Below are 8263 nucleotides of genomic sequence, written 5' to 3'. Positions count from 1 at the left end.
AATATAATGCAAAAAGAGAAATATATGGTGAATATATTGAAGCTGTTCTTCTGGGTCTGTGAACTTTTGGACTACTATCACTGTATTTTCTTATAAACCCACATCGAAATGATGTCTGCTACATGTCTTTATTCAGGATTATGGAAGACTGTTTTTAAATTAAACCTTTTATATGACTCAGATTCTCAGCTTGAGTACACTGCTGTTGCTCAAAGAAACAAGGTGAATTTAAATAATTCATGGACCAGGCCATAATCCACATGGAAAAGATTCCTTTGTGGAAAGATTCCTTGGTAGAAAAGATAAATTGCCTACACTGCAACCTCAGTAACGTGTTTATGTTCAGACTCGGTAGATTTCTCACTCTGAAATGGGAAATAAATGAGCTTGTCCTGTAGCTCTTATTAGAGTAATTGTTTTCATGTTGTTTCTGGTCAGTGTTTAGGAAACAAAGGCCACACCTGTCCTAATTCTGTCAGCAAGGGAAATGTGAAAATAATAACTTCTGTACACAAATGAGACCTTTTCGTAATTATCTCCTCCTCCCTGTCTCATTCATCAGCGAGAGACTGAGCAGCATCGTAAACTTCATCCTCTTTGAAAGGCTTCTTGCCACCTTTCTGAAAGGGCTCTGTAATGTCTTGTCTTGTCTTGTCTTCTCTGTCTAGCCCAAATTCTGCAAAATGTTCCTCGCGTGTCTTGCTTGACCTTCCTGGCTAAGCTCCTGGCTTAGATGGTGACTCCCTCCAACTGAATCACTGGATTCCTGCGGTGGCTGGGGATCGCGGTGCTTCTAAAAGCACACACTTTCGGTAGAAAGCGACTTCAGGTTGTTAAACAACTGACGTGTCTGGGGGGGTCACGGAGGATGTGAACGTCTTCCTGAAGAAGAGGAATGACATCTTGATTCAGACCTTAGTATGCTGGAATGGCGAAATTGCTGGGACGCTGGCAGTGGTGTGCACCGTGCCGTGCAAAGCAAAATCATGTTGCGTTAAATCGATCTGTCCCAGGACAGTGTTAGGGTTGCCATCGTTAGGGGGAGTGATTCACCTCCCGGCTTGCTTTTGAATTCTGTATTATTCCCTTAATACTATTTATAACGGTTTTCAAACAAATGATGATTCTCTGGAAATGTGAATGCAATATTTGCTTTACAAGAAGCTAGCAAGGTCACCTATACCCTATTCTGTAGAAACCGCAAAACAGCCAGGAGAGAGGGACAGTGTAAGTAGGATGCACTATGGAAATGTTTCTATATTATATTTGAGGAGTTCAGAGAGATTTTTCAAGCTGCCCAGTAAAATATATGATGATATAACCCCAGCACAAATGCTGAACTAAAAATGGAGTTTCTTCAGAGGCTGAACTTGTCGTTGACTTTTCTGAACAGAATTTTAAAAACCTGTTGCAAGGAGGGAACTACGTGACAACATACCTTCTTGCGCTGTCTGGGTAAAAACTGTATGTATGAGCACCAGGGACACATTTCTTACCATGTTGATGCCGCGTACTGGGTATGTTGTGAAACGTACAGTTTCCCGAGACATCTGGAATTGGGCCATTACAGAGTAAGTAAAACAGATTTTTTATTTTTTTTTTTTTAAGCAATATTGCTCCTGGTTGAAGGCTTCTTTATAGATCTTGCCAATCATAAATCTCTATTTTTTAGGCCATTAAGTAGCTTAAAATAGAGTTGGAACTGATGAGCTCAATGCCTGGCACATGAGTATTTAACGTAAGAATATTAGGAGCATTTTATGTTGATTTCATGCCTTAGATTCCTTACCATCCATGTGCTGATTTCAAGGGACGGAGGGAATTGAAAAGGCTTAATTTCAACTAGCCCATGGAAAGTTTAGTCTGTCACAACTTACTGACACTTAAAGCCAGATAAATTAAAAAAAAAAAAAAAAAGACAACCCAACCACTTGTACTGCTGGGTTCGCTGGGGCAGTATGTTTCCCAAGCTCCCAGCTGAAGGATAAGCTGAACTTTGGATAAGCTGAGCCTAAGCTTATGTGGAAAATAAAACTTGGGAAACTGGCTAGCTTGCCACCTTTCAACGAATGCCTGTGGATTCCCAGCAGAGGTACAAGCCCTGTGTAAAAGCAGAGAGTGTTTTAGCGTGTCTGAGGTGTGGCTGGAGTGTAGGCATCTTAATCCAGAATGTGAACTCAGAACTATCGGGTCCTTGCTCCCCTTCAAGCCATGTTGCGTTGGGACGCTCAGAGGTTCTGGGAACAGTTGTACTCCTAGGGAAGAAAGCCAGGTGATATATCAATTTGGAACAGCTTATTTTTGTGTAAGAACTTCCTCTGTTTGTATTAGGGGAATGTGTTTATTCTAGGATCGCATAAAAGTCCTAATAATGGGGCAAGGGAGGGTCATTTTCTGTTTTGAGTTCTATGACTTCTCAGAGGGGGCTTTCTGTGCAGAATGAGTTTACCTATGAAGCAATTAATGTGTCATACATATACAATAATGTGTCATACATATACAGATCGATACATATCGATCTAAGGTTACAGATAACCATGGACTGGCCTTCCCCAACTATCGTTTTGTCGCCTGACCTAGGACAGCCTATGCACTTCCTACTCACAGCCGCTGTCCGTTGTTGTGTGCTCCTCTACCTGGTGATACGGTTCAAACGGGTTTATTTGCAAGAACTAACAGTCTCACGGTTCTGTTGAAGCCTCTGGGCTGACCTAAAGCCCGCTGAAGCACTGGATCAAGTTGTCGGTTAGAAAAGCTGCTGCAAGCTGCTTACCATACCTCTGGATGAGCCATGAATGGCAGAAAAATGAATTCTAGACAAATTGTTAGAAGCTTCTATGGAAGTTTTCACGTCAGTTTGGTTCTCAGCTGCCTCCCCGAATGGCCTGGAGACTGAGCCTGAATGGCCGGGCGAGCCTTTTTACAGGAAGATCTCCTTTTCTTTGGTGCTTGTTCCCAAGATGAAGGTAAGCAGTGCCATTGTTCCTGGGCTGTGGGAAGGCTGATAAAGAAATGCTTCCATGCTACAGAAGTCAATGCTATAAAAGTCAATGCTATAAAAGTAATTTCAGTAATTTCACCCTGTGAAGTGGAAAAAGGGCTTTCCACAATCACTAGCTAACAGCTCCTCTATACAAAAAACATAGTTAGGAAAAAACAGGGAAGCCATAATCAGCAAGTCTGATCCCAAATCCTTTTCTAGAGCTTGCTTCCACAGTGTTCTTACAGTTCTTGGTCTGGGATCTGATTTTGAACTGATAAGAACAGCAATTACAAGGCTAAAGCTGAAATTCAGACTTGAATCAGCCTTTATGCCAAATCCTACCCTGACCCTTTAAGAATTCTGAGTTTGAACGTATGCTCTTGATCTCAGAGCCAGACCTGGATGGTGACATTCACGCCCTAAAATGTCCTAGCTAGCTTAGTTGGCTCTCCATGCTACCAGCTAGTGGGTTTGTATTTCAGGAGGTGCTCCGAGAGGAAAGATTCCTTGAGCACTGCAGTGACTCTGGATGTGACTGGAAAAAACACATAAAGCATTTTAATGGTCAACAAATAGGTATGATTTTATTGAGCAGTAGAATACACAAGAAAAAAATTGTTCTTTTTGAGTTACTGAAATATTTTTTTTTTAAGAATGAAATAACCAGGAGCTGCCCTATAAGGAATGTGATCTTGATGTTTTAACAACTCCTAGAAAACATTTGAAACGTTAGGGCTCTCTTAGGAAGGCTTTCTTGGGAAAGCATCTACTGGAAGAGGCCATGGCTAGGACATGGCAGCTTGTTACAGAAAGAAAAGGATGTCTTTGCCCTAATGAAGACCTAAAATCCAGCCAGCGTGATCAGCCCCTGTAGCCAGGAGCGATGGTACCTGGACATATGTCCTGATGAGGCTCTGCTGGTGCTCTGAGCCTCCCAAGCCCTATTTCAGCAAGCAGTTGGGATCTTAGACTCCTCAAATCCACGCTTAAAGGAAAAATCTCAATGCAAATCCCCTAATTTCCATTGTGCCTCTGCCTGGAAACACGGGGCTAGATTTCATGTTAGTTCACAAAGCTGGCACAGACCCACGGCCTTCAGTGGAGTTAATTTTTGTTGCTGAAGGTCTAGGCTACAGCTTTAACCTACTTTAGCCAGAGTGCAGGAGAAGCACGTGCTTTGCAGGGGACTGAAATGCAGTATTGAAGGGCACTGTGTGTGTTACCCCTGTACTGTCCCTGCTCTCAGAACTGGGGGAGGGTGAGCTCAATGCAAGATCCAGCTCACGACTAGATGCCTAGTGATGTTGCCAGCCTCTGCCATCGCCTTCCAGCCTGTGCTCTGCCCTTTCTGGCCTCGTGTCTCCAGCACAAGCTGTTGTCCGGGCAGATACTAGCGGTGAATGGGAGAACATGGGGCACCTGATTTTCAGTTGCTTTTTCTTCTCTCTCCACCCCCTTGGTATTTTTTCTCCCACTCTGTCATGCATCCCTCCCCAGCCGGTTCCCTTCCCACATTTCTCCCATCTCTGTACTTCTCCTCCCAAAACACATGCCCATCTCTCTCCTGCGCGGAGGCTTCTCTTGCCTTCACTGCACTTGCTTCAGTTAATGCCTTTCTCTGCCAACTGTCTTTGACCGTCCTGGTCCTCCAGCTTCTACTCCAGTCCCTGCTAACAAGTGACTGAAGAGAAGCAAAGCCAGTCCTTTCCTGCCTATTGTTTTATTATCTGCCCTGAAACGAACTCTCTGTTTCCAACTTGTGGCCTCTCTCCGTTGCCAAGGGCTCATGTAGCCAATGATGTGGTTTAGCTGGGTTAAATAAACCCTGGCAGGCTCCCAGCATGTTTTACAGATTTTTTTTTTGTGTGTGTTTGTGTCTCATTACAGTGCAACTGAATGACCTTTATCAAGAGAGAAAGTGTACAAGGTTTCACCTCATTATTTTCAGAGGAACTAGTTAGTTACGGTCCTCAGAAAGCCGGGCAAACCTGTACTTCAATTTCTGTGTTGGAACTATTTTGACGGCTAATTGTAACCTGCAAAGGGACGCTCATCTGTGATTGATTGCTGCATTTTGCCCACGTTGGAGACAAAGCCAAGCAAGGTCATGTGAACTCTATATCCACGTAAGTTTGCAGTTTTACTGAAACTGCTGGAACATCTCCTGTAAACCTAATTTCACTTTGGCGCTACTTAAAATTCTAACAAAGCAGACTGCTCCAGACTTCCAGGGCTCTTTGTCAGGGATCTGTTTGACCTGCTCCAGTTAAAGGATGGAGAACTTAAACATCAAGGCACGTGCGAAACAGCTTGAATTCCAAGATAGAGGGCTGGGATTTTTTGGAGGGAGGGGAAGAAACTAACTGAGCCGGAGAGGCTTTGCCTGAAAAAGTAACCAGCATCTTACATTTTCACCAGACAAACTATTTGCACATCTAAGCACAACGAAAAAGAAAAACACACTGCTAATTACAAAGGGTTGGTGACCTATTCTTTGCAGAACAGACCTTTTTATCTTGCAATAGCAAGGACAATGCATGACACTTGGAAATCACTTCTGACTACAACATTACACGGTTTTTATTTCTGGATTTGGGCAACTGAACATTTTTCATAAAAAGGGAATTTTTCGAGAGTCTGAAAGAAGCAATTAGCTGGGGAAAAGTTAATATCAAGATCTCTCCTGTCCGCCCTTTCTTCCCTTTCGTATCTTCTGCTAAGGTCTTGGGAAAAAAATTGCCCATTTGCCTAAGAGCTGGTCTTTCCTTCCGCAGATCGTTGCAGCACGGTTGCTGTCCTCGAACGTTTCAAGTTCTTTCAGCCATCATCAGTAGTAGCTGCTGTCTCCTGTTAGGCCAGGCTGTTGTGTTGGCAGTACTTTGGGTTTTTAGCAGAAAAACAGGCCTTGCAGTAGACTGGTCAGTGCCAAGCAGTCAAGGCAAGCTGCTAAAGCAGGACTATTTACTTAGGCTGAGCTACCAGTTTTCTGCATTTTCTCTAGGTGTTAAAAAGCAAACAGTTTCCCAAGGAGAAGCGTAAGAGAGGGAAGAGGGGACAGCGCTAAGGAGGAGGAGGAGGAGGCATGTGTATTGAGAAAATATTTGCTCTGGAAATAAGAACTGGAAGGGTAAAAAAATATGAACTGTCAGAAAAATAAGCTGAATATTTAAAAGATTGCAATGCTGATGCTACCGTGTGCTTGTGGTCATCCTTGCTGGAGCAGAGAGAGTGAGATACATTCAAGGAGTCAGAAAGAGATGCACATATGAAGGCAGTCGTAACAATGTTAGCCACAATTCCAGGCTAGCTCGTTACTACCTGTCTGGGAGATTACAGCATCCAGAAGGACGTTATTGTTTGTGCTATTAGAAATCAACTATGAAATTTGCTCAGTCTGTTCGAGTTTCAGACACCCCGGAGACAGTAGCTTTTCATCCTAACCATTCACAGTGATATTCAGGTATTGCCAGCTTAGGGGTGGGCAAGAACACCAGAACAGGCCCTTTACAAACCTTAAGTATTACTAGCTAGCTTAAGTTGCAGTCCTGCCTATGAATTTCCCGCCTGTAAGCAAAGAAACATTCTCATCTTATTCTCCAAAGTGGGCGGGGGGTGGTGGTGGAATACATTTCTTTTTTGAAGTGGCTGGCCACAGTCCTGGAGTTGTCTCCGTGCACAAAGAACCTTGCTGATTTTGTGGGACTCTACGGGGATTTCATAGAGAGGATCCAGTTTCAGGGCTGAGCAAAGTAACGAGGCGTGCAAAGTCATTGCCCAATAACTAGAGTATAACTAGTATTGGGTGTTTTGAGCGAGCAACGAGATAGCTGTTGGAACTGGAGACTGCTTTTGGAACCATGGCCCTTTATCATAAACTAAAGGGTATGTCTCTTCGGTTGTATTACAATCAAATCTAAAGCCCTTGATTTATTTGGGATCAGGTTGCCTGTTACAGAAGTACCGTGAAGCTGTTCAGCCATATCTCCTGATAAGCCATTAATGGATTTTGGTAATTAGGTGTCGGGCAGAAAAGAGAGTTTTAGACAACTTGTAAGAGGGTTCTCTAGAAAGTTTCATATCACCAGCATGTCCTGGTCAATTCTGTTTTCAGCCGCCTCCCCGAAGGGCCGGGGGGGGCCAAGTCAAATGGTTGGGCAGCTCCTCCGTTTGCAGGGAGAACTCATTTTCTTCGCTGATTGTTCCCAGGAGAAGGGTAGACAGTGCCATTGCTCCTGGCCTCTGACAAGCAGAAACAGGCTTGGTTTCTGCCAGGTGTGTGCAGACGGGCAGAACCGTGTGTTTTTGCAGCACGCTGCCTAACTGCTCTGCTGAAGAGACCATTTGTGGTTACACTGGAGCACTCACGAGCAATTAGTAAGTTTTGCTTATGTAACTTATTTTGGACTTTTGTGTAATTTACTGACAACCATAACGCTATGGCAGACCTGTTGCTCATTAAAGAGAAAATAGACCCTCTCCTAAAGGAGACGTTTTGCTGTTTAAGCCCGAAGGTCTTCCACGGACCCCTGGAAATAGGGGCTGGTCATAAAAATACAGCTATATTAACCCTGCTGAGAGGTGGTTAGACATTAGTTGTACAGAGTCAGTATCACACCTTTTACTAAAGTGATGCTCTGATTAGAGAAAGGAAGGAGGGAGAGGAAGGAGGGAGCCCAAGGCAGCGGGGCTCCGGGCAGGGCTGGAAGCCCCGTCACGGTACGGCAGCTGCGGGTCCCCGTGGGGTGCGATTCCTGCAGGCAGAGCTGACGGGCATCGCAGCCCACCTGAGCTCCCTGTTGCAATGGGCATCACGGACCGCGTTATTTTTTTCCTTGGTAGCAAAATGAAACTCTGTGCCGAGCCCCTCTTTTACACAAACATGGGAAAGAGGAAAGAGGCATAAGATGACTGGGGTGTCCTTCGATTGTAAATACTCATGGAAGCCTAACAAGTCTTATGCGTCTGTGAATCAGGGGCTTGTGTGGTTTAGGTAGAACTAGAATGAATCTTGTGAAGAAAAGGTCAAGGTCGGATATTAATGCCCCTTTTTTAAACACTCCTTCTCTCCCTCCTCTCCCAACCCTCCGTTTTGTGCAATACTGGCATCGCTTTTCATCCTCTGAAGCACATTTTAAATCTGTCTGGATTAAATAGGTTGCCTGAGCCCGTACCAGTAGCAGTTCACAAGACAGGAAAATCCCCTCCAACTGTGCACATAGATATGGACCGAAATCTGAGAGTAAGAGACACACGTGTGATTTCCCCCCCGCGCACCCCCCC

The 8263-nt window shown here is 44.3% G+C and overlaps 1 long non-coding RNA gene across 1 annotated transcript; it reads left to right on the top strand.

Moving 5' to 3' along the window:
• The first annotated feature begins 2576 nt into the window (after nt 1-2576).
• LOC103925786 lies at nt 2577-6001 on the top strand. Its single transcript, XR_664046.1, has 3 exons — nt 2577-2966; nt 4871-5109; nt 5758-6001. It is a non-coding gene; the product is annotated as an uncharacterized LOC103925786 (long non-coding RNA).
• The last annotated feature ends 2262 nt before the right edge of the window (nt 6002-8263 follow it).

Source organism: Pygoscelis adeliae, unplaced genomic scaffold (genome assembly GCF_000699105.1).
Source record: "Pygoscelis adeliae isolate BGI_AS28 unplaced genomic scaffold, ASM69910v1 Scaffold171, whole genome shotgun sequence".
Lineage (NCBI taxonomy): Eukaryota > Metazoa > Chordata > Aves > Sphenisciformes > Spheniscidae > Pygoscelis > Pygoscelis adeliae.
This window is presented reverse-complemented; position numbering and strand designations above follow the sequence as displayed.